At 41.0% G+C, this 24,109-nt stretch overlaps 2 protein-coding genes and 1 long non-coding RNA gene across 6 annotated transcripts in view; 2 read left to right on the top strand and 1 right to left on the bottom strand.

Moving 5' to 3' along the window:
* The window catches only part of LOC135524614 (ankyrin repeat domain-containing protein 13C), an 80,186-nt gene extending 79,699 nt beyond the window's left edge, over positions 1–487 (bottom strand). The window contains exon 1 of the mRNA XM_064952313.1: positions 405–487. The gene's annotated coding sequence lies outside the window, so the exon portion shown is untranslated. The remainder of the gene's footprint in view (positions 1–404) is intronic.
* Positions 488–4,227: 3,740 nt separating this feature from the next.
* LOC135524617 (uncharacterized) lies at positions 4,228–10,480 on the top strand. The gene is made up of 3 exons (XR_010453001.1): positions 4,228–4,430; positions 8,620–8,815; positions 10,456–10,480. It is a non-coding gene; the product is annotated as an uncharacterized LOC135524617 (long non-coding RNA).
* An 896-nt stretch (positions 10,481–11,376) lies between these two features.
* The window catches only part of LOC135524613 (putative ferric-chelate reductase 1), a 28,940-nt gene continuing 16,207 nt past the window's right edge, over positions 11,377–24,109 (top strand). Inside the window, exons 1-7 of one of the 4 annotated variants that reach the window (XM_064952307.1) lie at positions 11,377–11,443; positions 13,594–13,643; positions 18,971–19,166; positions 20,812–20,951; positions 21,176–21,264; positions 21,626–21,746; positions 23,896–23,945. The gene's annotated coding sequence lies outside the window, so the exon portion shown is untranslated. Of the gene's footprint in view, positions 11,444–13,593; positions 13,644–14,549; positions 14,780–18,970; positions 19,167–20,811; positions 20,952–21,175; positions 21,265–21,625; positions 21,747–23,895; positions 23,946–23,970; positions 24,053–24,109 lie in introns of those variants that run through there. The other 3 variants (XM_064952306.1, XM_064952310.1, XM_064952309.1) reach the window with 3 other exon arrangements.

Here is a 24,109-nt window from a genome sequence, read left to right as displayed (position 1 = left end):
TGTCTTTGTTGGGAAGAAATGGTCTTCACACAGTTCGCAACGCAGCACAAACTGCTGCATATACCCTGACTCTGTTGCACAGAACGCAAGAGAAGTGACACAATTTCCCTAGTTAAAAGAAATTCATGTTAACAGGCAATATTAACTAAATATGCAGGTTTTAAAAAAAAGGCGTTGATGTTTATGGTTAGGTACACATTGGTGCAACGACAGTGCTTTTTTCGCGAATGTGCTTGTTAAATCATCCGTTTGGCGAAGTACACTGTGATTCAGTGATAAATTAACAGGCACTGCATCGTTTATATGCAACGCAGGACAAGCTAGATAAACTAGTAATATCATCAACCATGTGTAGTTAACTAGTGATTATGTTAAGATACGTTTAATGCTAGCTAGCACCTTACCTTGGCTTCTTGCTGCACTCGCATAACAGGTAGTCAGCTTGCCACGCAGTCTCCTCGTAGAGTGCAATGTAATCGGACATGATCGGTGTCCAAAAATGCCGATTACCGATTGTTTTGAAAACTTGAAATCGGCCCTAATTAATCGTCCATTCCGATAAATCGGTAGACCTCAAACAGAAACTCAGCCTAAAACCCCAAACAGCAAGCAATGCAGGTGTAGAAGCACAGGGGCTAGGAAAAACTCCCAAGAAAGGCCAGAACCTAGGAAGAAACATAGAGAGGAACCAGGCTATGAGGGGAGGCCAGTCCTATTCTGGCTGTGCCGGGTGGAGATTATAACAGAACATGGCCAAGATCTTCAAATGTTCATAGATGACCAGCAGGGTCAAAAAATAATAATAATAATCACAGTGGTTGTCGAGGGTGCAACTAGTCAGCACCTCAGGAGTAAATGTCAGTTGGCTTTTCATAGCCAATCATTCAGAGTATCTCTACCGCTCCTGCTGTCTCTAGGGTTGAAAACAGCAGGTCTGGGAAAGTAGCACGTCCGGTAAACAGGGTTCCATAGCTGCAGGCAGAATCGTTGAAACTGGAGCAGCAGCACGACCAGGTGGACTGGGGACAGCAAGAAGTCATCAGGCCAGTTAGTCCTGAGGCAAGGTCCTAGGGCTCAGATCCTCCGAGAGAAAGTAAGAAAGAGAGAAAGAAAGAGAGAGAATTAGCGAAGGCATACTGAAATTAACACAGGACACCGGATAAGACAGGAGAAATGGAAGAGCACCAGTAAGCCAGTAACTCAGCCCCTGTAATAGGGTTAGAGGCAGAGAATCCCAGTGGAGAGAGGGGAACCGGCCAGGCAGAGACAGCAAGAGCGGTTCGTTGCTCCAGTGCCTTTCCGTTCACCTTCACACTCCTGGGCCAGACTACACTCAATCATAGGACCTACTGAAGAGTCTTCAATAAAGACTTAAAGGTTGAGACCGAGTCTGCGTCTCTCACATGGATAGGCAGATCATTCCATAAAAATGGAGCTCTATAGAAGAAAGCCCTGCCTCCAGCTGTTTGCTTAGAAATTCTAGGGACAGTAAGGAGGCCTGCGTCTTGTGACCGTAGTATACGTGTAGGTATGTACGGCAGGAACTAATCGGAAAGATAAGTATGAGCAAGCCCATGGAATGCTTTGTAGGTTAGCAGTAAAAACTTGAAATCAGCCCTTGCCTTAACAGGAAGCCAGTGTAGAGATAGCACTGGAGTAATATCATCATTTTTGGGGGTTCTAGTCAAGATTCTAGCAGCCGTGTTTAGCACTAACTGAAGTTTATTTAGTGCTTTATCCGGGTAGCCGGAAAGTAGAGCATTTCAGTAGTCTAACCTAGAAGTGACAAAAGCATGGATTAATATTTTGGACAGAACGCTTCTGATTTTTGCAATGTTACGTAGATGGAAAAAAAGCTGTCCTTGAAACCGTCTTAATATGTTCTTCAAAAGAAAGATCAGGGTCCAGAGTAACTCTGAGGTCCTTCACAGTTTTATTTGAGATAACTGTACAACCATCAAGATTAATTGTCAGATTCAACAGAAGATCTCTTTGTTTCTTGGGACCTAGAACTAGCATCTCTATTTTGTCCGAGTTTAAAAGTATAACATTTGCCACTATCCACTTCCTTATGTCTGAAACATAGGCTTCCAGGGAGGGCAATTTTGGGGCTTCACCATGTTTCAGCGACATGTACAGCTGTGTCATCCGCAGTGAAAGTTAACATTATGTTTCCAAATGACATAACCAAGAAGTAAAATATATAGTGAAAACAATAGTGGTCCTAAAACGGAGCCTTGAGGAACACCGAAATTTCCGACAGATAAGATCTAAACCAGGCCAGAACTTGTCCGAGTAGACCAATTTGGGTTTCCAATCTCTCCAAAAGAATGTGGTGATGGTATCAAAAGCAGCACTAAGGTATAGGAGCACGAGGATAGATGCAGAGCCTCGGTCTGACGCCATTAAAAGGTTATTTACAACCTTCACAAGTGCAGTCTCAGTGCTATGATGGGGTCTAAAACCAGACTGAAGCGTTTTTTCTACATTGTTTGTCTTCAGGGTCAAGGTTGGGCTTTATCAAGAGAGGCTTTATTACTGCCACTTTTAGTCAGTTTGGTACACATCCGGTGGATAGAGAGACGTTTATTATGTTCAGCATAGGAGGGCCAAGCACAGGAAGCAGCTCTTTCAGTAGTTTAGTTGGAATAGGGTCCAGTATGCAGCTTGAACGTTTAGAGGCCATGATTATTTTCATCAGTGTCAAGAGATATTGTACTAAAAAACTTGAGTGTCTCCCTTGATCCTAGGTCCTGGCAGAGTTGTGCAGACTCAGGACAACTGAGCTTTGTAGGAATACTCAGATTTAAAGAGGAGTCCTTAATTTGCTTTCTACTGATCATGATCTGAGATAAGTTGATCATGTTTGTAGATAAGATGAGAGCACCCCTCCAGCTAGGATGGAGTCCGTCACTTCTCAACAGGCCAGGCTTGGTCCTGTTTGTGGATGAGTCCCAGAAAGATGGCCAATTGTCTACAAATTATATCTTTTGGGAGGGGCAGAAAACAGGAGGGGCAGAAAACCAGCGATTGAGTTGTGAGACTGCTGTAGAGCTCATCACTCCCCTTAACTGGGAGGGGGCTTAACTAGGACTCTATTCAAGCGTTGATCGACATGGTAATGGCTCTACAGTATTGGAGAAAAGTTGAAAAAAACTGACCCTCTGTTACAACTTGACGTGTCATGTCGTAATGTACAGCAAGCATAAAGCAACTTTTTCTCTTACAATCTCTCTCCACCAGGTGTAGCACTTCAATCATCCTTTAAAAACAAGAAATGGACAGTGAATGGGGTAAGGAGGGAATACCTAGTCATTTTTTTCATCATCATTGCATGCGATCATCATTCTCAAAGCCGCCCTAAAAACCTGATTCAAATTCGACACAAACCTTCAAATAGGTATGTAATGATACATTATATAAACTCTTTATAGTCTTTTATTTACATTTTAGAGGCGATAAGGTGATAAGTTGGACAGATCGAGTGAAAAAAAGCAATTTTCCCACACAATATCTCTCCTTCTCACTATCACACATTAGTACGGGGCTCATTGCCTGCTTGAATTATGCAGAAACGGGCAGCATTTAGGTCATGTAATTGATTATGTTGGAAAGGGGAGAAATTGTGCTTTAAAATGGTATTGACATGACAGTTGATCTGGAAGTATTGCGTTTTGAGGGCGCTAAAATAAGGAAAATTGTACGGACCAAGGCGATGTACGAGTTTACGTTCATGTTGGGAGGCTTCGGCGTCTCAGACCCCGTAACGTGAGGAGTTGAGACCAGAGAAGACTCGGCCTCTGACTCCCGACTCGCTGCGTAATGGTGAGAACCGGTTGAAAGTTTCTGTCGGCTGAATGGGCGACACCTGTTGAGCATTCTTACAGCATTTCCTTCCAGAAGCCATGAGAAAATGGTCCAGCTGCGGAGACTGCGAGGGGATTTATACTACTATCTGTACTTACTGGTGGCACATCCGTTCCTACACTTAAATTACCCTTGCCTAACTATTGCGTCTGAAGCTGGGCTTGCAGCACAGCTATCCTTGCCATAATGCGATCGTTCTGTATATTATGAGTACAGCGACTGCAATTAGAAGGCATCATGTTAATGTTACTACTTAGCTTCGGCTGGTGGAGGTCCTGACGAACCACGTCCAGATAAAGCGTCCAGGGTTTAAAAAAATTGAATGAAAAAAGTCGAGCGAGGGGAAAAATAAATAAATATAAACGGCCATTAAAAACCGTAAAATTGGCAGGTAGCAAAGTAAGGTTAGCAACAAACTGCACGTAAACAAATTGTGACCGGAAATGACAGTGTATTGATGTATACTGACTTCTAATCCCCACGGATACGTATCAAACTAGTGTAGTGGCATTCCATTTTCAGTCCGCGCGTTGGCGACGTACTTTGCTCCTTCCTGAATCAAGGTAAGAAATAAAACACTTTTCTTTACGGTGATAATTCCGTTAGTCCATTCTACATTCTGTTATCGGCCTTAGATATCTTTGGTTACATTCCGTAACATCAGTGGTGGAAAAAGTACCCAATTGTCATACTTTAGTAAAAGTAAAGATACCTTAATAGAATATGACTCAAGTAAAAGTGAAAGTCTCCCAGTAAAATCCTACTTGAGTAAAAGTCTAAAGGTATTTGGTTTTATATATACTTAAATATCAAAAGTAAAAGTATAAATAATTTCAAATTGCTTATATTAAGCCAACTAGAATTTGCACAATTTTCTTGTTTTTTTTTATTTTAATTATAGCCAGAGAACGCCCTAACACTGACATAGATTACTAGATCAGAGGCAGTAGGGATGACCAGGGTGAATTAGACCATTTTCCTGTCCTGCTAAGTATTCAAAATATAAAGCGTACTTTTGGGTGTCAGGGAAAAAATATGAAGTAAAAGGTACATTGTTTTCTTAAGGAATGTAGGGAAGTTGTAAAGTTGTCAAAAATATAAATAGTAAAGTACAGTTACCAAAAAAAACGAATTGAGTAGTACTTTAAATAATTTTTACTTAAGTACTTTGCACGACTGTGTAACATACTGTCACTGACTGTCTCCAAGTGCAACCCAGTCCTTGACTTGGGATGGAATAAGTACAGGAGCTGTCTTTTTCCATGTCAGTCCATTCACTGAAATTCACAAATTACATTATGCTATAGTGACTTCTGATTATTCACTGTTAATTATTTCTCTATGACTATTATTATAGCCCAAATGAAATAGTAAGCATTATTGACACTGGAAAGCTGCTGTGTCTGATCCCACAGACTTACCACCTCCTGCGTTGTGCCCTTGATCAAGGCACTTAGCCCCCAAATAGAACTGCACTGTTAGTCATATGTTGTCAACATGTGGTCAACCCTCCATTTGGAGAGCTTCTGGGTGTGCAGGCTTCGGTTTTCATCCAGCCCTGAAACACCCAAGTCTGCTTATCAAGGTCCTGTTGAGCAGCTGATGTTTAGGCCACACTGTGGTTAGACAAGGGCTCAAACAAAAGTCTGCACACCCAGTAGCTCTCCTGGAGGATGGTTGCCACCCTTACTAAATACCTTTGTCTTTATAAAATTATTCCCTCATTCAATAAATCAGGAATCAAATGTATAAGGTAGGCTACTTCAAAGCAAAGTATCTAACTAGACATGATTATATATAAGGTTCAAATATCAACACAATTGCACACTCAATTCGTGCAAATATATACATAAAGTGTATCAGCAGATTTTGTGCATTTTTGGTAGGATAATATACATTTTTGTGCAATGTATTTTGGGCAATGGTGTTCTACACTGCCCCCCCCCCAAACATTTATTTATATATATATTTTTTTAATGTGTTAACAACCCAATATTGTTAATCAACCTAGTTCTCACCAAAATAGTTATATTATTAATGCCAATGCTGTTTTCTATGCTTGTTTTCTCTTCATACTGCGATACTGGTGCTATGTCGGATCTTAAGAAGGTTGCCAGACTGGAGTAAAAATATGTATTTGTCCATTTTTTTTGTATGTTATCAATTAAGGTATTGATTGGGGAATGGGGTCACATCTTTATGATGGGAAATTTATCAATAAATATGGGGAAACATAATTCCCCTGGTGCAACTGCATGGTATTTGCAACTATAATGAATCTGGACTAAGATCAATTAAGCCATATCAATGCAGTTAAACAGGTACATGTAATATAAAGAATTATGTTGGCTGACAAGGTAATTTCATGATAATTATTACAGCCGTGTCAGTGATTTTATATACTTAGGCTATTGTAACAAAGCACAAGCCAGCATTATAGGCCTACTGCGTCTGCCCAGAGGCCTACTAAGCTTTCATGGCAACAGCCATTAGTGCTCACTTTTCAATGTATGAGCCCTGGTTAGAGTCCCTGTTGCAGCTTTCACTTTCTTCCTCTACATTGGTGGCAGTGTTGGGATCACGTCCAGCTCACATCTAGTTCTGTGATCTAGCAATGGGAAGCATTCTGTTTTTCAACATTGTGTTGGGTGTAATTACATTGATATGTCGAGTGAACAATGGATAAGCAACAATGGGTGTGACATAATTATTCAGTTAAGGTGTGATTAAGCCTTGCAGCAAAGATGCATGAAGCTGAATGGAAAGTGTTATGCCCTGACCAGTTATTCAGAAGAAAATCCTCTGTAACTGTTGAATTTACATACGTTAAGCAAACACATTCTACACATTTATAAAGGACCTGTTTAAAGTGTTATTACAACCATGGTGTTATTTTGTTACTGAAGCTTAAATATCAATAACCTAACAATGATCCACATCATATGGGTAGACAAATAATGTAAGTGTGTTATGCAGCAAAACACAACTATCCTTTTTTTTAGGTAGCAAACCAGTAATATGAATCACTGTTGATCCATCCTGTTCTGATCTAATGAGATGGATGTAGGATTTTCTACGGCCTTGAATCGAGGCTTTTCCCCATTTCATACTCTTCTATACCACTGTTCCCTTTATCTTAAACCCCATAGGATGTAAATAAACACAAATATTTTATACAAAATAATTAATACAAAAGTCAAAGTTGTCTATAACATGAATACAAACAAGGTGAGCGTGTGTATCCCCATTCCCCAATCAAATACCTTTATCGATACCAAAAAATAAAAATAATGATATGTCTTTGTCTCCAGTCTGGCAACCCTCATAAAATTTGAAATAGCCTCCTGTAAAATGCATTAAGAAAGAAATAGTGTAATGTAAACAAAAAAGTGGAGCCTTGTATTAAATGCATTGAAGAACATTGTGTAATGTAGGCTCCACAAAAACACACCAAAACTGCTGAAAAACTTTTTGTACATATTTCCACGAATTGAGCGTGAAATTGTGTTGCAACTATTCATGTTTCAGGGGAGCTCTATGCACAGCAAGTTGTTAGTCTCAGTCATTATTTCATACCTGCTTCTGAAATGATGCACTCTCTCTTCGGGCAACGGCCCACTCACAATGGCACACATGCAGCACCACAGACATGTACTGAAGGGTCATTCCGATAATGCCTGATATGTTTTTATTTTTATTGATTGATCATATCCAATAGTGTGCTTTCATGAATTATATTAGAGTTTTTTTTTTAAATGAGCTGGCGGACACCCAGACAGTTTAGTTTGTGTGGATGTGCTTACTATTGGCGAATAAACTATAAACTATCAAAATAAAGGAAGTTGCACACTCCACGTATAATCTCCCAGCAATTTAATGGGTATTTACCAATGTTTCAGCATCACTGTGCCTTCCTCACGGCACAGTGAGGAATTATATTAAAAACAATTATTAAACTATTTTATGTGACTTTCATGACCTTACAAACCCTAATTTTACAATTTGGAACAGCGCATCTTGCCATTCAGCCTGGCGCATTTACAATCTGCGCAATCTCAAACAGCCTACTGTCACCCACAGATTCACAGACTAGCAGCAAATACATTTGAATGAAGCGGAATCAGGAAACGAATGCCCACTCTCCGTTGCTATTCAATGAAGATCCTGCCTTCATTCCGCTTTGATCGACCTTTTCTGCCTCGGCGTGTGAATCTGTGCCAGCAATAGGCTATTTTTATAGACAAGCCAGGTCGTAATTCCCCCAAAATTAGAAATGCCGGTACGGTATTCCGGAAAGCTCTGGCCCAAATCAACCACTGGTGCCGTCTGTAAACTGTCATCTGTTTATCGCATAGGCTATTAACGCATGGAGTCTTTTCTAGACAGATGTTATAACTAAAGATAGTGGGCATCTGGGACACCATACTTTATTTGACATTTTCCTCAATAGTACCACTGCATATGATTTTACAACCTCCTCAAAGTTAGTCTCAGGAAATCCCAGACCTAGGGCAGTATACTGGAACATTGTTAATGTGGGAGGCAACCTGTCTACAATAAAGTAATCAAACACTGATTGGATACAAATGATCCTCAAATTTCTACAGTAGAGCTGATTGTTGTAGCTTAGCCTACCTTAGTCAAGGTTTGGGGGTTAAATACACTCATGGTGGGTACTTTACTTTTATATAAAGATTACACTGTGGAAGATATTTTAAGAAACAATGCTTTGACACACACCCTGCTTTTCAGATGTGCTCCGCCCAAATGGTCCTCATCATTTTGATTGGCATTGCCACCATTGAACCTGTGACTGGTTTTAGTGGTGGTAGTGTTGCCATGTCCTGTGACACAATGTTGCCCCAGCATGGTTCTCCCACACTTGAGAGTGGTCCGTTTAGTGTCCCTAAACATATCTGTTCCGGTTTTGCAGGAGATGAGACTATAGGTAAAGATCAAAGCACCCTGAATGTGTGTGTGTGTTTGTGTGCATGTGCATGTGAATAAATGTGTGCACCTTGGAGTAAATTAATAAATGCATTTAAGAATATTGAAGGCAATATTCTGCATTTACACAGGTAGCCCAGTTCTGATATTTCTTTCACTTATTGGTCTTTTGACTAATCAGATCAGCTCTGAAAAATATCTGACTCGTAAAGATCTAATGTGATTGGTCAAAATAATAAATAGTGGGAAAAAACAGAATTGGGCTGCCTGTGTAAACGCAGCCTTAATTGGGCCTTGTCAGACAAGCTTGATGAACCATGGGTTACATGATGTATTATATATGTGAAGCCTAATAGTGGATGGTACAGAACAAAAATATAAAAACGCAACATGCAAGACTTTCAAAGATTTGACTGAGTTACAGTTCATATAAGGAAATCTATGGATTTCACATGACTGGGAATTACAAAAGAAAAGGTAGGGTCGTGGATCAGAAAACCAGTCAGTATCTTATGTGACCACCATTTGCCTCATGCAGGATGACACATCTCCTTCACATAGAGTTGATCAGGCTGTTGATTGTGGCCTGTGGAATGTTGTCCCACTCCTCTTCAATGGATGTGCGATGTTACTGGATATTGATGGGAACTGGAAAGCGCTGTTGTACACATTGATCCACAGCATCCCAAACATGCTCAATGGGTGACATGTCTGGTGAATATGCAGGTAGAACTGGGATATTTTCAACTTCCAGGAATTGTGTACAGAGCCTTGCGTCATGAGGCCGTGCATTATCATGCTGAAACATGAGGTGATGGAGCAGGATGAATGGCACGACAATGGGACTCAGGATCTCGTCATGGTATCTCTGTGCATTAAATTTGCCATCAATAAATTGCAATTGTGTTCGTTGTCCGTAGCTCATGCCTGCCCATACCACAATCCCACCGCCACCATAGGGCACTCGGTTCAAAACGTTGACATCAGCAAACCGCTCGCCCACAAGACACCATACATGCTGTCTGCCATTTGCCCGGTACAGTTGAAACCGGGATTCATCCATGAAGAGCACACTTCTCCAGCGTGCCAGTGGTCATTGAAGGTTAGCATTTTCCCACTGAAGTCGGTTACGACGCCGAACTGCAGTCAGGTCAACACCCTGATGAGGACGACAAGCATGCAGATGAGCTTCCCTGAGATGGTTTCTGACAGTTTGTGCAGAAATTCCTTGGTTGTGCAAACCCACAGTTTCATCAGCTGTTCGGATGGCTGGTCTCAGACGATTCCACAGGTGAAGAAGCTGGATATGGAGGGCCTGGGCTGGCGTGGTTTCACATGGTCTGTGGTTGTGAGGCAAGTTGGATGTAGTGCCAAATTCTCTAAAACGACGTTGGAGGCGGCTTATGGTAATGAGATAAACATTACATTCTCTGGTGGACATTCCTGCAGTCAGCATGCCAATTGCACCAAGTGCATAAGGAAAATGTCTGGGATCTTTTATTTCAGTTCATGAAACATGGGACCAAAACTTTACACGTTGCATTTATATTTTTGTTCAGTATAGTTGGTACCTCCTACAATAAATTACTATTTTTGTGTTTGAAAAGAATGAACCAGTCTGTTTCTATTAATGTGTTACAGTGTCACTCAAAGCTGATCCTGCCACAGAAGTTTAAAGGGTTTCTGTTGGAGGCTAGGGAATCACAGGATGGACCTGCCTGTTTCTATTAATGGCACCTTCTGTTGGAGGCTAGGGAATCACAGGATGGACCTGCCGTTGGCTCTCTGCTCACTCCTCCGCTCATAGCCGCCTTCTTCCGTGCGGTGGGAATCCAGTGAGTCTGCTCTAATAGAAGTGTTTTCCCCTCTTGTTGCTTAGTTACCCTCTTATTGCAGTTCCTTTTACCCTCCTTATTCCTCATCTCACATGATCAAACATCAGTCTCATGATCAGACAATGATACTGGTAAAAGGGTGTCATCAAGCTAAGGTGCTTTGAAATGAACTGTATGACACCTTTGATGTCAGTCTGTCCATGACTGTAAAATGTGTGTGTAGGCAGCTGCTGTTACCCAACCAAACAACCTAGCCAAGACATTCATCGAAGCCAAGTGGAAAGCACCATACAAAGGAGTTTTCTATTTCAGGTCATTATTCATGCATTAATGAATGAATTTACTGTAATATGCTGTTGTCGCACTAGAGTAAAAGTGACATTCAGTCTTTAAGCATGTTTATTGATATTTTTCAGAGTCACATTTATTAAAGACATGATGAAGTTCTGGATACCAGAGGCCATTAACATCACCACCTGTCCTACTACTTCTACTGTCACTCCTACTACTATCACTATTTCTACTACTACTGTCACTCCTACTACTATCACTACTTCTACTACTACTGTCACTCCTACTACTATCACTCCTCCTACTATCACTCCTCCTACTATTCCTGCTATCACTATTCCTACTATCACTACTCCTACTATCCCTACTCCTACTACCATAGCTGCAGGCAGAATATTTGAAACTGGAGCAGCAGCACGACCAGGTGGACTGGGGACAGCAAGAAGTCATCAGGCCAGTTAGTCCTGAGGCAAGGTCCTAGGGCTCAGATCCTCCGAGAGAAAGTAAGAAAGAGAGAAAGAAAGAGAGAGAATTAGCGAAGGCATACTGAAATTAACACAGGACACCGGATAAGACAGGAGAAATGGAAGAGCACCAGTAAGCCAGTAACTCAGCCCCTGTAATAGGGTTAGAGGCAGAGAATCCCAGTGGAGAGAGGGGAACCGGCCAGGCAGAGACAGCAAGAGCGGTTCGTTGCTCCAGTGCCTTTCCGTTCACCTTCACACTCCTGGGCCAGACTACACTCAATCATAGGACCTACTGAAGAGTCTTCAATAAAGACTTAAAGGTTGAGACCGAGTCTGCGTCTCTCACATGGATAGGCAGATCATTCCATAAAAATGGAGCTCTATAGAAGAAAGCCCTGCCTCCAGCTGTTTGCTTAGAAATTCTAGGGACAGTAAGGAGGCCTGCGTCTTGTGACCGTAGTATACGTGTAGGTATGTACGGCAGGAACTAATCGGAAAGATAAGTATGAGCAAGCCCATGGAATGCTTTGTAGGTTAGCAGTAAAAACTTGAAATCAGCCCTTGCCTTAACAGGAAGCCAGTGTAGAGATAGCACTGGAGTAATATCATCATTTTTGGGGGTTCTAGTCAAGATTCTAGCAGCCGTGTTTAGCACTAACTGAAGTTTATTTAGTGCTTTATCCGGGTAGCCGGAAAGTAGAGCATTTCAGTAGTCTAACCTAGAAGTGACAAAAGCATGGATTAATATTTTGGACAGAACGCTTCTGATTTTTGCAATGTTACGTAGATGGAAAAAAAGCTGTCCTTGAAACCGTCTTAATATGTTCTTCAAAAGAAAGATCAGGGTCCAGAGTAACTCTGAGGTCCTTCACAGTTTTATTTGAGATAACTGTACAACCATCAAGATTAATTGTCAGATTCAACAGAAGATCTCTTTGTTTCTTGGGACCTAGAACTAGCATCTCTATTTTGTCCGAGTTTAAAAGTATAACATTTGCCACTATCCACTTCCTTATGTCTGAAACATAGGCTTCCAGGGAGGGCAATTTTGGGGCTTCACCATGTTTCAGCGACATGTACAGCTGTGTCATCCGCAGTGAAAGTTAACATTATGTTTCCAAATGACATAACCAAGAAGTAAAATATATAGTGAAAACAATAGTGGTCCTAAAACGGAGCCTTGAGGAACACCGAAATTTCCGACAGATAAGATCTAAACCAGGCCAGAACTTGTCCGAGTAGACCAATTTGGGTTTCCAATCTCTCCAAAAGAATGTGGTGATGGTATCAAAAGCAGCACTAAGGTATAGGAGCACGAGGATAGATGCAGAGCCTCGGTCTGACGCCATTAAAAGGTTATTTACAACCTTCACAAGTGCAGTCTCAGTGCTATGATGGGGTCTAAAACCAGACTGAAGCGTTTTTTCTACATTGTTTGTCTTCAGGGTCAAGGTTGGGCTTTATCAAGAGAGGCTTTATTACTGCCACTTTTAGTCAGTTTGGTACACATCCGGTGGATAGAGAGACGTTTATTATGTTCAGCATAGGAGGGCCAAGCACAGGAAGCAGCTCTTTCAGTAGTTTAGTTGGAATAGGGTCCAGTATGCAGCTTGAACGTTTAGAGGCCATGATTATTTTCATCAGTGTCAAGAGATATTGTACTAAAAAACTTGAGTGTCTCCCTTGATCCTAGGTCCTGGCAGAGTTGTGCAGACTCAGGACAACTGAGCTTTGTAGGAATACTCAGATTTAAAGAGGAGTCCTTAATTTGCTTTCTACTGATCATGATCTGAGATAAGTTGATCATGTTTGTAGATAAGATGAGAGCACCCCTCCAGCTAGGATGGAGTCCGTCACTTCTCAACAGGCCAGGCTTGGTCCTGTTTGTGGATGAGTCCCAGAAAGATGGCCAATTGTCTACAAATTATATCTTTTGGGAGGGGCAGAAAACAGGAGGGGCAGAAAACCAGCGATTGAGTTGTGAGACTGCTGTAGAGCTCATCACTCCCCTTAACTGGGAGGGGGCTTAACTAGGACTCTATTCAAGCGTTGATCGACATGGTAATGGCTCTACAGTATTGGAGAAAAGTTGAAAAAAACTGACCCTCTGTTACAACTTGACGTGTCATGTCGTAATGTACAGCAAGCATAAAGCAACTTTTTCTCTTACAATCTCTCTCCACCAGGTGTAGCACTTCAATCATCCTTTAAAAACAAGAAATGGACAGTGAATGGGGTAAGGAGGGAATACCTAGTCATTTTTTTCATCATCATTGCATGCGATCATCATTCTCAAAGCCGCCCTAAAAACCTGATTCAAATTCGACACAGACCTTCAAATAGGTATGTAATGATACATTATATAAACTCTTTATAGTCTTTTATTTACATTTTAGAGGCGATAAGGTGATAAGTTGGACAGATCGAGTGAAAAAAGCAATTTTCCCACACAATATCTCTCCTTCTCACTATCACACATTAGTACGGGGCTCATTGCCTGCTTGAATTATGCAGAAACGGGCAGCATTTAGGTCATGTAATTGATTATGTTGGAAAGGGGAGAAATTGTGCTTTAAAATGGTATTGACATGACAGTTGATCTGGAAGTATTGCGTTTTGAGGGCGCTAAAATAAGGAAAATTGTACGGACCAAGGCGATGTACGAGTTTACGTTCATGTTGGGAGGCTTCGGCGTCTCAGACCCCGTAACGTGAGGAGTTGAGACCAGAGAAGACTCGGCCTCTGACTCCCGACTCGCTGCGTAATGGTGAGAACCGGTTGAAAGTTTCTGTCGGCTGAATGGGCGACACCTGTTGAGCATTCTTACAGCATTTCCTTCCAGAAGCCATGAGAAAATGGTCCAGCTGCGGAGACTGCGAGGGGATTTATACTACTATCTGTACTTACTGGTGGCACATCCGTTCCTACACTTAAATTACCCTTGCCTAACTATTGCGTCTGAAGCTGGGCTTGCAGCACAGCTATCCTTGCCATAATGCGATCGTTCTGTATATTATGAGTACAGCGACTGCAATTAGAAGGCATCATGTTAATGTTACTACTTAGCTTCGGCTGGTGGAGGTCCTGACGAACCACGTCCAGATAAAGCGTCCAGGGTTTAAAAAATTGAATGAAAAAAAGTCGAGCGAGGGGAAAAATAAATAAATATAAACGGCCATTAAAAACCGTAAAATTGGCAGGTAGCAAAGTAAGGTTAGCAACAAACTGCACGTAAACAAATTGTGACCGGAAATGACAGTGTATTGATGTATACTGACTTCTAATCCCCACGGATACGTATCAAACTAGTGTAGTGGCATTCCATTTTCAGTCCGCGCGTTGGCGACGTACTTTGCTCCTTCCTGAATCAAGGTAAGAAATAAAACACTTTTCTTTACGGTGATAATTCCGTTAGTCCATTCTACATTCTGTTATCGGCCTTAGATATCTTTGGTTACATTCCGTAACATCAGTGGTGGAAAAAGTACCCAATTGTCATACTTTAGTAAAAGTAAAGATACCTTAATAGAATATGACTCAAGTAAAAGTGAAAGTCTCCCAGTAAAATCCTACTTGAGTAAAAGTCTAAAGGTATTTGGTTTTATATATACTTAAATATCAAAAGTAAAAGTATAAATAATTTCAAATTGCTTATATTAAGCCAACTAGAATTTGCACAATTTTCTTGTTTTTTTTTATTTTAATTATAGCCAGAGAACGCCCTAACACTGACATAGATTACTAGATCAGAGGCAGTAGGGATGACCAGGGTGAATTAGACCATTTTCCTGTCCTGCTAAGTATTCAAAATATAAAGCGTACTTTTGGGTGTCAGGGAAAAAATATGAAGTAAAAGGTACATTGTTTTCTTAAGGAATGTAGGGAAGTTGTAAAGTTGTCAAAAATATAAATAGTAAAGTACAGTTACCAAAAAAACGAATTGAGTAGTACTTTAAATAATTTTTACTTAAGTACTTTGCACGAATGTGTAACATACTGTCACTGACTGTCTCCAAGTGCAACCCAGTCCTTGACTTGGGATGGAATAAGTACAGGAGCTGTCTTTTTCCATGTCAGTCCATTCACTGAAATTCACAAATTACATTATGCTATAGTGACTTCTGATTATTCACTGTTAATTATTTCTCTATGACTATTATTATAGCCCAAATGAAATAGTAAGCATTATTGACACTGGAAAGCTGCTGTGTCTGATCCCACAGACTTACCACCTCCTGCGTTGTGCCCTTGATCAAGGCACTTAGCCCCCAAATAGAACTGCACTGTTAGTCATATGTTGTCAACATGTGGTCAACCCTCCATTTGGAGAGCTTCTGGGTGTGCAGGCTTCGGTTTTCATCCAGCCCTGAAACACCCAAGTCTGCTTATCAAGGTCCTGTTGAGCAGCTGATGTTTAGGCCACACTGTGGTTAGACAAGGGCTCAAACAAAAGTCTGCACACCCAGTAGCTCTCCTGGAGGATGGTTGCCACCCTTACTAAATACCTTTGTCTTTATAAAATTATTCCCTCATTCAATAAATCAGGAATCAAATGTATAAGGTAGGCTACTTCAAAGCAAAGTATCTAACTAGACATGATTATATATAAGGTTCAAATATCAACACAATTGCACACTCAATTCGTGCAAATATATACATAAAGTGTATCAGCAGATTTTGTGCATTTTTGGTAGGATAATATACATTTTTGTGCAATGTATTTTGGGCAATGGTGTTCTACACTGCCCCCCCCCCCCCCAAACATTTATTTATATATATATTTTTTTAATGTGTTAACAACCCAATATTGTTAATCAACCTAGTTCTCACCAAAATAGTTATATTATTAATGCCAATGCTGTTTTCTATGCTTGTTTTCTCTTCATACTGCGATACTGGTGCTATGTCGGATCTTAAGAAGGTTGCCAGACTGGAGTAAAAATATGTATTTGTCCATTTTTTTTGTATGTTATCAATTAAGGTATTGATTGGGGAATGGGGTCACATCTGTATGATGGGAAATTTATCAATAAATATGGGGAAACATAATTCCCCTGGTGCAACTGCATGGTATTTGCAACTATAATGAATCTGGACTAAGATCAATTAAGCCATATCAATGCAGTTAAACAGGTACATGTAATATAAAGAATTATGTTGGCTGACAAGGTAATTTCATGATAATTATTACAGCCGTGTCAGTGATTTTATATACTTAGGCTATTGTAACAAAGCACAAGCCAGCATTATAGGCCTACTGCGTCTGCCCAGAGGCCTACTAAGCTTTCATGGCAACAGCCATTAGTGCTCACTTTTCAATGTATGAGCCCTGGTTAGAGTCCCTGTTGCAGCTTTCACTTTCTTCCTCTACATTGGTGGCAGTGTTGGGATCACGTCCAGCTCACATCTAGTTCTGTGATCTAGCAATGGGAAGCATTCTGTTTTTCAACATTGTGTTGGGTGTAATTACATTGATATGTCGAGTGAACAATGGATAAGCAACAATGGGTGTGACATAATTATTCAGTTAAGGTGTGATTAAGCCTTGCAGCAAAGATGCATGAAGCTGAATGGAAAGTGTTATGCCCTGACCAGTTATTCAGAAGAAAATCCTCTGTAACTGTTGAATTTACATACGTTAAGCAAACACATTCTACACATTTATAAAGGACCTGTTTAAAGTGTTATTACAACCATGGTGTTATTTTGTTACTGAAGCTTAAATATCAATAACCTAACAATGATCCACATCATATGGGTAGACAAATAATGTAAGTGTGTTATGCAGCAAAACACAACTATCCTTTTTTTAGGTAGCAAACCAGTAATATGAATCACTGTTAATCCATCCTGTTCTGATCTAATGAGATGGATGTAGGATTTTCTACGGCCTTGAATCGAGGCTTTTCCCCATTTCATACTCTTCTATACCACTGTTCCCTTTATCTTAAACCCCATAGGATGTAAATAAACACAAATATTTTATACAAAATAATTAATACAAAAGTCAAAGTTGTCTATAACATGAATACAAACAAGGTGAGCGTGTGTATCCCCATTCCCCAATCAAATACCTTTATCGATACCAAAAAATAAAAATAATGATATGTCTTTGTCTCCAGTCTGGCAACCCTCATAAAATTTGAAATAGCCTCCTGTAAAATGCATTAAGAAAGAAATAGTGTAATGTAAACAAAAAAGTGGAGCCTTGTATTAAATGCATTGAAGAACATTGTGTAATGTAGGCTCCACAAAAACACACCAAAACTGCTGAAAAACTTTTTGTACATATTTCCACGAATTGAGCGTGAAATTGTGTTGCAACTATTCATGTTTCAGGGGAGCTCTATGCACAGCAAGTTGTTAGTCTCAGTCATTATTTCATACCTGCTTCTGAAATGATGCACTCTCTCTTCGGGCAACGGCCCACTCACAATGGCACACATGCAGCACCACAGACATGTACTGAAGGGTCATTCCGATAATGCCTGATATGTTTTTATTTTTATTGATTGATCATATCCAATAGTGTGCTTTCATGAATTATATTAGAGTTTTTTTTTTAAATGAGCTGGCGGACACCCAGACAGTTTAGTTTGTGTGGATGTGCTTACTATTGGCGAATAAACTATAAACTATCAAAATAAAGGAAGTTGCACACTCCACGTATAATCTCCCAGCAATTTAATGGGTATTTACCAATGTTTCAGCATCACTGTGCCTTCCTCACGGCACAGTGAGGAATTATATTAAAAACAATTATTAAACTATTTTATGTGACTTTCATGACCTTACAAACCCTAATTTTACAATTTGGAACAGCGCATCTTGCCATTCAGCCTGGCGCATTTACAATCTGCGCAATCTCAAACAGCCTACTGTCACCCACAGATTCACAGACTAGCAGCAAATACATTTGAATGAAGCGGAATCAGGAAACGAATGCCCACTCTCCGTTGCTATTCAATGAAGATCCTGCCTTCATTCCGCTTTGATCGACCTTTTCTGCCTCGGCGTGTGAATCTGTGCCAGCAATAGGCTATTTTTATAGACAAGCCAGGTCGTAATTCCCCCAAAATTAGAAATGCCGGTACGGTATTCCGGAAAGCTCTGGCCCAAATCAACCACTGGTGCCGTCTGTAAACTGTCATCTGTTTATCGCATAGGCTATTAACGCATGGAGTCTTTTCTAGACAGATGTTATAACTAAAGATAGTGGGCATCTGGGACACCATACTTTATTTGACATTTTCCTCAATAGTACCACTGCATATGATTTTACAACCTCCTCAAAGTTAGTCTCAGGAAATCCCAGACCTAGGGCAGTATACTGGAACATTGTTAATGTGGGAGGCAACCTGTCTACAATAAAGTAATCAAACACTGATTGGATACAAATGATCCTCAAATTTCTACAGTAGAGCTGATTGTTGTAGCTTAGCCTACCTTAGTCAAGGTTTGGGGGTTAAATACACTCATGGTGGGTACTTTACTTTTATATAAAGATTACACTGTGGAAGATATTTTAAGAAACAATGCTTTGACACACACCCTGCTTTTCAGATGTGCTCCGCCCAAATGGTCCTCATCATTTTGATTGGCATTGCCACCATTGAACCTGTGACTGGTTTTAGTGGTGGTAGTGTTGCCATGTCCTGTGACACAATGTTGCCCCAGCATGGTTCTCCCACACTTGAGAGTGGTCCGTTTAGTGTCCCTAAACATATCTGTTCCGGTTTTGCAGGAGATGAGACTATAGGTAAAGATCAAAGCACCCTGAATGTGTGTGTGTGTTTGTGTGCATGTGCATGTGAATAAATGTGTGCACCTTGGAGTAAATTAATAAATGCATTTAAGAATATTGAAGGCAATATTCTGCATTTACACAGGTAGCCCAGTTCTGATATTTCTTTCACTTATTGGTCTTTTGACTAATCAGATCAGCTCTGAAAAATATCTGACTCGTAAAGATCTAATGTGATTGGTCAAAATAATAAATAGTGGGAAAAAACAGAATTGGGCTGCCTGTGTAAACGCAGCCTTAATTGGGCCTTGTCAGACAAGCTTGATGAACCATGGGTTACATGATGTATTATATATGTGAAGCCTAATAGTGGATGGTACAGAACAAAAATATAAAAACGCAACATGCAAGACTTTCAAAGATTTGACTGAGTTACAGTTCATATAAGGAAATCTATGGATTTCACATGACTGGGAATTACAAAAGAAAAGGTAGGGTCGTGGATCAGAAAACCAGTCAGTATCTTATGTGACCACCATTTGCCTCATGCAGGATGACACATCTCCTTCACATAGAGTTGATCAGGCTGTTGATTGTGGCCTGTGGAATGTTGTCCCACTCCTCTTCAATGGATGTGCGATGTTACTGGATATTGATGGGAACTGGAAAGCGCTGTTGTACACATTGATCCACAGCATCCCAAACATGCTCAATGGGTGACATGTCTGGTGAATATGCAGGTAGAACTGGGATATTTTCAACTTCCAGGAATTGTGTACAGAGCCTTGCGTCATGAGGCCGTGCATTATCATGCTGAAACATGAGGTGATGGAGCAGGATGAATGGCACGACAATGGGACTCAGGATCTCGTCATGGTATCTCTGTGCATTAAATTTGCCATCAATAAATTGCAATTGTGTTCGTTGTCCGTAGCTCATGCCTGCCCATACCACAATCCCACCGCCACCATAGGGCACTCGGTTCAAAACGTTGACATCAGCAAACCGCTCGCCCACAAGACACCATACATGCTGTCTGCCATTTGCCCGGTACAGTTGAAACCGGGATTCATCCATGAAGAGCACACTTCTCCAGCGTGCCAGTGGTCATTGAAGGTTAGCATTTTCCCACTGAAGTCGGTTACGACGCCGAACTGCAGTCAGGTCAACACCCTGATGAGGACGACAAGCATGCAGATGAGCTTCCTGAGATGGTTTCTGACAGTTTGTGCAGAAATTCCTTGGTTGTGCAAACCCACAGTTTCATCAGCTGTTCGGATGGCTGGTCTCAGACGATTCCACAGGTGAAGAAGCTGGATATGGAGGGCCTGGGCTGGCGTGGTTTCACATGGTCTGTGGTTGTGAGGCAAGTTGGATGTAGTGCCAAATTCTCTAAAACGTTGGAGGCGTTGGAGGCGGCTTATGGTAATGAGATAAACATTACATTCTCTGGTGGACATTCCTGCAGTCAGCATGCCAATTGCACCAAGTGCATAAGGAAAATGTCTGGGATCTTTTATTTCAGTTCATGAAACATGGGACCAAAACTTTACACGTTGCATTTATATTTTTGTTCAGTATAGTTGGTACCTCCTACAATAAATTACTATTTTTGTGTTTGAAAAGAATGAACCAGTCTGTTTCTATTAATGTGTTACAGTGTCACTCAAAGCTGATCCTGCCACGAAGTTTAAAGGGTTTCTGTTGGAGGCTAGGGAATCACAGGATGGACCTGCCGTTGGCACCTTCACTCTGCTCACTCCCGCTCATAGCCGCCTTCTTCCGTGCGGTGGGAATCCAGTGAGTCTGCTCTAATAGAAGTGTTTTCCCCCTCTTGTTGCTTAGTTACCCTCTTATTGCAGTTCCTTTTACCCTCCTTATTCCTCATCTCACATGATCAAACATCAGTCTCATGATCAGACAATGATACTGGTAAAAGGGTGTCATCAAGCTAAGGTGCTTTGAAATGAACTGTATGACACCTTTGATGTCAGTCTGTCCATGACTGTAAAATGTGTGTGTAGGCAGCTGCTGTTACCCAACCAAACAACCTAGCCAAGACATTCATCGAAGCCAAGTGGAAAGCACCATACAAAGGAGTTTTCTATTTCAGGTCATTATTCATGCATTAATGAATGAATTTACTGTAATATGCTGTTGTCGCACTAGAGTAAAAGGGACATTCAGTCTTTAAGCATGTTTATTGATATTTTTCAGAGTCACATTTATTAAAGACATGATGAAGTTCTGGATACCAGAGGCCATTAACATCACCACCTGTCCTACTACTTCTACTGTCACTCCTACTACTATCACTATTTCTACTACTACTGTCACTCCTACTACTATCACTACTTCTACTACTACTGTCACTCCTACTACTATCACTCCTCCTACTATCACTCCTCCTACTATTCCTGCTATCACTATTCCTACTATCACTACTCCTACTATCCCTACTCCTACTACCATAGCTGCAGGCAGAATCGTTGAAACTGGAGCAGCAGCACGACCAGGTGGACTGGGGACAGCAAGAAGTCATCAGGCCAGTTAGTCCTGAGGCAAGGTCCTAGGGCTCAGATCCTCCGAGAGAAAGTAAGAAAGAGAGAAAGAAAGAGAGAGAATTAGCGAAGGCATACTGAAATTAACACAGGACACCGGATAAGACAGGAGAAATGGAAGAGCACCAGTAAGCCAGTAACTCAGCCCCTGTAATAGGGTTAGAGGCAGAGAATCCCAGTGGAGAGAGGGGAACCGGCCAGGCAGAGACAGCAAGAGCGGTTCGTTGCTCCAGTGCCTTTCCGTTCACCTTCACACTCCTGGGCCAGACTACACTCAATCATAGGACCTACTGAAGAGTCTTCAATAAAGACTTAAAGGTTGAGACCGAGTCTGCGTCTCTCACATGGATAGGCAGATCATTCCATAAAAATGGAGCTCTATAGAAGAAAGCCCTGCCTCCAGCTGTTTGCTTAGAAATTCTAGGGACAGTAAGGAGGCCTGCGTCTTGTGACCGTAGTATACGTGTAGGTATGTACGGCAGGAACTAATCGGAAAGATAAGTATGAGCAAGCCCATGGAATGCTTTGTAGGTTAGCAGTAAAAACTTGAAATCAGCCCTTGCCTTAACAGGAAGCCAGTGTAGAGATAGCACTGGAGTAATATCATCATTTTTGGGGGTTCTAGTCAAGATTCTAGCAGCCGTGTTTAGCACTAACTGAAGTTTATTTAGTGCTTTATCCGGGTAGCCGGAAAGTAGAGCATTTCAGTAGTCTAACCTAGAAGTGACAAAAGCATGGATTAATATTTTGGACAGAACGCTTCTGATTTTTGCAATGTTACGTAGATGGAAAAAAAGCTGTCCTTGAAACCGTCTTAATATGTTCTTCAAAAGAAAGATCAGGGTCCAGAGTAACTCTGAGGTCCTTCACAGTTTTATTTGAGATAACTGTACAACCATCAAGATTAATTGTCAGATTCAACAGAAGATCTCTTTGTTTCTTGGGACCTAGAACTAGCATCTCTATTTTGTCCGAGTTTAAAAGTATAACATTTGCCACTATCCACTTCCTTATGTCTGAAACATAGGCTTCCAGGGAGGGCAATTTTGGGGCTTCACCATGTTTCAGCGACATGTACAGCTGTGTCATCCGCAGTGAAAGTTAACATTATGTTTCCAAATGACATAACCAAGAAGTAAAATATATAGTGAAAACAATAGTGGTCCTAAAACGGAGCCTTGAGGAACACCGAAATTTCCGACAGATAAGATCTAAACCAGGCCAGAACTTGTCCGAGTAGACCAATTTGGGTTTCCAATCTCTCCAAAAGAATGTGGTGATGGTATCAAAAGCAGCACTAAGGTATAGGAGCACGAGGATAGATGCAGAGCCTCGGTCTGACGCCATTAAAAGGTTATTTACAACCTTCACAAGTGCAGTCTCAGTGCTATGATGGGGTCTAAAACCAGACTGAAGCGTTTTTTCTACATTGTTTGTCTTCAGGGTCAAGGTTGGGCTTTATCAAGAGAGGCTTTATTACTGCCACTTTTAGTCAGTTTGGTACACATCCGGTGGATAGAGAGACGTTTATTATGTTCAGCATAGGAGGGCCAAGCACAGGAAGCAGCTCTTTCAGTAGTTTAGTTGGAATAGGGTCCAGTATGCAGCTTGAACGTTTAGAGGCCATGATTATTTTCATCAGTGTCAAGAGATATTGTACTAAAAAACTTGAGTGTCTCCCTTGATCCTAGGTCCTGGCAGAGTTGTGCAGACTCAGGACAACTGAGCTTTGTAGGAATACTCAGATTTAAAGAGGAGTCCTTAATTTGCTTTCTACTGATCATGATCTGAGATAAGTTGATCATGTTTGTAGATAAGATGAGAGCACCCCTCCAGCTAGGATGGAGTCCGTCACTTCTCAACAGGCCAGGCTTGGTCCTGTTTGTGGATGAGTCCCAGAAAGATGGCCAATTGTCTACAAATTATATCTTTTGGGAGGGGCAGAAAACAGGAGGGGCAGAAAACCAGCGATTGAGTTGTGAGACTGCTGTAGAGCTCATCACTCCCCTTAACTGGGAGGGGGCTTAACTAGGACTCTATTCAAGCGTTGATCGACATGGTAATGGCTCTACAGTATTGGAGAAAAGTTGAAAAAACTGACCCTCTGTTACAACTTGACGTGTCATGTCGTAATGTACAGCAAGCATAAAGCAACTTTTTCTCTTACAATCTCTCTCCACCAGGTGTAGCACTTCAATCATCCTTTAAAAACAAGAAATGGACAGTGAATGGGGTAAGGAGGGAATACCTAGTCATTTTTTTCATCATCATTGCATGCGATCATCATTCTCAAAGCCGCCCTAAAAACCTGATTCAAATTCGACACAAACCTTCAAATAGGTATGTAATGATACATTATATAAACTCTTTATAGTCTTTTATTTACATTTTAGAGGC

Source organism: Oncorhynchus masou, chromosome 31 (assembly GCF_036934945.1).
Source record: "Oncorhynchus masou masou isolate Uvic2021 chromosome 31, UVic_Omas_1.1, whole genome shotgun sequence".
Classification (NCBI taxonomy): domain Eukaryota; kingdom Metazoa; phylum Chordata; class Actinopteri; order Salmoniformes; family Salmonidae; genus Oncorhynchus; species Oncorhynchus masou.
The sequence above is the reverse complement of the archived record's forward strand: the minus strand, read 5'-3'. Positions and strand labels throughout refer to the sequence as shown.